This window comes from Cricetulus griseus, chromosome 9 (assembly GCF_003668045.3).
Source record: "Cricetulus griseus strain 17A/GY chromosome 9, alternate assembly CriGri-PICRH-1.0, whole genome shotgun sequence".
In the NCBI taxonomy this organism is placed as follows: Eukaryota; Metazoa; Chordata; class Mammalia; order Rodentia; family Cricetidae; genus Cricetulus; species Cricetulus griseus.
This window is the reverse complement of record NC_048602.1, coordinates 21,033,075-21,038,206: the sequence shown is the minus strand read 5'-3', so window position 1 is coordinate 21,038,206 and position 5,132 is coordinate 21,033,075. Positions and strand designations below refer to the sequence as shown.

At 47.0% G+C, this 5,132-nt stretch overlaps 1 non-coding gene across 1 annotated transcript; it reads left to right on the top strand.

Annotated features, from left to right (window-relative positions):
- Positions 1-4,436: 4,436 nt before the first annotated feature.
- On the top strand, positions 4,437-4,539 carry LOC113831754. Its single transcript, XR_003487941.1, has one exon. It is a non-coding gene; the product is annotated as a U6 spliceosomal RNA (small nuclear RNA).
- Positions 4,540-5,132: the final 593 nt, after the last annotated feature.

Sequence of the window (5,132 nt, the reverse complement as noted above, 5' to 3'; positions counted from 1 at the left end):
CACACACTGGGAAAGAACTGGGGATGGAACCCGCAGCCTCATTCCTGACATGCAAGCAAGCGCTCTCCTCAGCTGAGCTGTGTTCCCCGGTCCAGCACGAGCTCCGAGTTGGTGGCCTTCCAAAATACATCCAAACACATCCTATCAACAAGCCGTGAGTATTTCTATCCAAAGAGTCCAGTCACTGGGGAGCAGTGCACCTGGCTGCTGCATGGTTCTGTTCCCAGCACACCAATCAGGTGCTCACTGCAACCATAGGTCCATGGGATACAAGGCCTCAGGCCAGCGCAAGGTACAGAGATACAGTCAAAGCACCTTCACACTTAACAACAAAACAAAAAATCTTTGCAACCCCCAATAACCTCATGGCCTTGTGTTCACCTGCACTGGGTCCTCTGTTCTCCACCTCTGACCAACAATATGGCACCCTCTTGTGTGTCCAGAGTGTTGGGAAATGTCAGGAAGGCTTCCCTCCTTCAGTTTCCTCCATCACAAGAGTAGGAAATTGACCAAGACCTTTGGGCAGCTGGTGGTGCCTCAGCTGTTGGTGCCTCTTTCTCCCATCCCCCTCTCCCTCCTCACTCTCAAATGACAACCTGAAATGAGGAGAATGGAGAAGTACATAGATTTAATTAAAGCTACATGGCTGGGGTTCATAGAAGATGGGTTAGGGGTACCCTGTCTTGAAAACAAAAACAAAACAAAACAAAACAAAAAAGATGGTTAGGGTGCAGTCAGGAAAATCACCTCCTACCAACCTGAGGGTGGTCTGAAGACTTGATGCAAAGCTCCCACTATAGAAAACAGGCTCTTTGAAGACTAACTGTTGGGAGGAGTGACTCATGCCTGGTCTCAGCATTTCCATGAGGCAGGAGGATCCCCAGGACACCAGGGCCAGTGTGGCCAACAACAGAGAACAAGGAAAACAGCAGCATAACAAAAGAATGTAACCGGGCAGTGATGGAGCATGCCTTTAATCCCAGCACAGGCAGGCAGATCTCTGTGAGTTCTATGCCAACCGGATCTACAGATCTAGAAAAAACCAAGGGGGAAGAAAAGAAAAAAAAAAAGCAAGCAAAACTTAAATCCAACTGACAGAAAACACTGGGAACTGGGGAGATGACTCAGTAGCTTAGAGCAGTTATGCTTTGTGCAGAGAACCTTGTAGTCCTAGCATCCCTGTGATAGCTCACCACCTCCCAGAAAGTGATTTCAAAGGGACCTGTTACCCTGATATGACACTTTTGGGAACCAGGCACACATGTGTTCCTCATGTGTCTGTGCAGGCAAAACACCATCATACACATTCACACAAAAAAGAAAAACACGGAGGAGAAACACTAAACTATGTATGGAGATTGCTGATTGGTGGTACAGCCTGGAAGTCTAGATCTCAGCAGAAGAGAGAGGGTTGACTCTGAGGCTACACTGGGAAGATTAAGGAGACCTTGCCTTTTCATTTGCAGTACCAGGAATATAGCTGGGAGGAACCAGACACCCACCTTGTGACCTGATTAAATTCGTAGACGTCACTATCAATGACTCCGAAGTTGTCACCTCACATTCCAGGTGCACGGCACCTATTTCTCAATATCAGTCTCTGTAAATCTGTAAATACAGAACCAAAACCAAAACCAAAAACAAAAAAAGGAAACGCAGAAAATCATCCTCGCCCGGCGTTGGTGGCCCAAGCCTTTAATCCCAAAGCTGCCCCGTCTCAATGTTTCCTTTACCCGCGATGTCCTGGAAGGACAGCAGGTGGCGCACGCAGGTCACCATGATCCTGGAAGGCCAGCCTCAGCCAGGGGCACTCAGCTGGCATGGCACTTCTGGGACCTGTGAACAGAAAGTGCCTTTGAGACTGAGTGTCCCTCGCTGAGTTCTTGTCCCTCATGACTCCAGCGTCTGGAATTGAAAAGCATATTTTTGTTAAGATCAAGTCTAAATATAACAGATGTTTTTTTTTTTTTATCAACGTCTGGGACAGAGTATTGAACCCACATCTCCTTGAAAGCTATACAACAGTAGCTTTGGTGTTCAAACTTATTTTGACACGGGGTCTCACTGTGTAAGTTAACCCACATGGCTTTCACCTTATGACCCACCGGCTTCACCATGGGACAACCCACAGACAGCTAATAATCCTTACTCGCCTGGATGGTTTAGGGCATCTGGGATCTTGTCATTGGAAAACAGAGACTCTGTGACCAACCTCCTGCTCCCCCCAGGCGGCATCCTCTTCCTCGTTCCACCCTGAGACCTAAAACCTTCCCTACCTTTGTTCTCGGTGTGATCTCAGAACCCCGGCGATGGAGCATGCTAAGCCAGGCTACATTGCTGGGTTACACCCCAAATGCCTTACACAGGCCTCATTTCCCGATTTCCACTCCCGGAGTCATCTTTCTCTCCTATTAAACACACTGCAGCTTTTTGAGGCAGTGTCTCCCTCTGCTTGAAGCCTTGAGTAGCTGAACCTGGCTTGGACAGGAGACCGGCATTGACCTCAGCGATCTGCCTCCCCTCTGAGGGCTCTGGTGAACGGCCTGTGCCACTTAGGCACAATCTCACACATTCTTTTTTCTTTTTCTTTTTCTTAAGATTTATATATTTTTATTTTATTTTCACCGGTATTTTGCCTGCATGCATGTCTGTGTGAGGGTGTCAGATCTTGGAGTTACAGTCAGTTGTGAGCTGCCATGTGGGTGCTGGGAATTGAACTTCGGTCCTCTGGAAGAGCAGCCAGTGCTCTTAACTGCTGAGTCACATCTTCAGTCCCATGTTTTCTTTAAGATCAAATACTCACCCTCAGCCGGGCGTTGGTGGCGCACGCCTTTAATCCCAGCACTCGGGAGGCAGAGGCAGGCGGATCTCTGTGAGTTTGAGGCCAGCCTGGTCTCCAGAGCGAGTGCCAGGATAGGCTCCAAAGCTACACAGAGAAACCCTGTCTCGAAAAAACAAAAACAAAACAAAACAAAACAAAAAAACAGAAAAAAAAAAAGAAAAGAAACAAGGGGAAGCTCATGGACCCAGACTGATAGCTGGGAAACCAGTATAGCCCCCCTGAACTTGGATGTCAGTTTGGAGGTCTGGGCGATCTATGGGGCCTCTAATAGTGGGTCAGTATTTATCCCTAGTGCACAAATGGACTTTAGGAGCCCATTCCACATAGAGGGAAACTCTCTCAGCCTAGACACATGGGGGAGGGTCTAGACCCTGCTCCAAATGCTATGACAGACTTTGAAGATTCCCCCATGGAAGGTCTCATCCTCCCTGGGGATGGGATAGGGGGATGGGGGGGGAGGGAACTGGGATTGACATGTAAAACAGGCTTGTTTCTAATTTAAAGAAAAACAAATAAACAATAAAGAATAGCTATCAGAATGCCGAGGGCAAGTTGGAAAGTTTAGACAAATACAGGGAATTAAAATGGAAAACTCACCCATCAGTTGTGGTGGCACACACCTTCACTCTCAGCACTTGGGAGGAGATCTGTGATTTTGAGGCCATCCTGGTATACAGAGCAAGTTTAGGGACAGCCTGGGCTGTTATACAAAGAAAGCCTGTCTAAAAATAAAAAATGAATGAATGAGGGAATGAATGAATGAATGAATGAAAAAACAACAAGGCAACCTCACCTCCCAGAATAATTGCTCTGTTCTAATGGAGATTATAAAGTTATCAGGCACAAAGCCAGCGCATGGTGGTGCATGTTTTAATCCCAGGACGCGGCATAGGCAGGTGGATCTCTGAGTTTGAGACCCACCTGGTCGACAGAGGGAGTTCCAGGACAGCCAGGGCTATTCCGAGAAACCCTGCCTTGAAAAAACAAAAACCAAGAACAAAACAAATAGTAATAACAACATTGAGGAACCAAAAATTAAAATTAATAAAAGTTTGAAAGCTTGGACCCTGAAAGGGGAACTTCTAATGGTAAAGAAAAATTTAACTCCTTACATCAGGAATGCCATGGCTGATTCCTGATCCCCGGCTCTTAGAGAAGGGGAGGTGACTGCCCACCACTGCTGTTAACATTCCATTGCTAACTTCCCGTGGGTGCCCATGGGAAATGGTGCCAGGCACCAGAGAACTTCCTGTGCCAGCATGCAATACATCATGTCAACCAAATGAAATCCCTTGTCGCACACAGCCCGAAGGAGAAGCTCTGTTAACCAGAAAAATGGTGGGAAGTTTGAGATAAGATGCCTCTGTAAGGAGCTGGTGGTCATCCCTGGGATCTGTCACCTCCAGAAACATGGCTCCCTGAAAGCTGTTGGTACCCAGTTAGTGAAGGTTCCGGGCTTGAAACAGCCAGCACCTGGAGTGACTCCAGAGGCAGCAGCAAACTTTAGGAGACCTCGTTGGTTCCTATATGGACTGGTCCCCAAGCAGTATGTGCCCAGGGGATGGTTCCTTGTTTAAGATAAATGTTTGCACGCTCGCTTTGGCAGCACATAGACTAACATTGGAATGATACAGAGAAGACTAGCAAGGCCCTTGGGAAAAGATGACACACAAATTTGTGAAGCATTCCATACTAAAAACAAACAATGATTGCTTTTGCAAAGGAGGAAACTTTGTTTCCAGGCAGCAACACGGTGGCTAGCATCCACCCAGAGCAAGCACCAGGCTTGTGCAAAAATACATGCAGTCAAAACATTCAGAGAGTTCTAGGTCAGCCAGGCCCGTTACACAGAGAAACCCTGTCTCTTGTCTTGAAAAAGCAAAAAACAAAACAAAAAGTCAATCTCGTCTCCCCTCCCCCATTATCCATGGCCATGCGCCATGGATCATGCGCCTGCACGGTGTGGTCAGAGAGAGCAGTGGCGCCAAGCGACTGCCATCCAGTTACTCGCAAGTTTGGAACTTTGCAAACTACATTTGCTAGAGTGATGGAAGCATTCCTTGTGAGAAAGTTTGACAAGGAAGGAAACGCTATTTCTTTGGAAAGGAAGAACATGGAATTTATAACAGGAGTTACCGCTTCGGGACTAAGATTTTGCAGTTTCGGTAAACCAGGCCAATCTGTGTAGGGAGAGCAAGTTCCGGGACATTCAAAGCTACACAGATAAACGCTGCCTCGGGAAAAAAAAAACAACAACAAAAAACAACAAAAAAAAAAACAAGAAGATTAA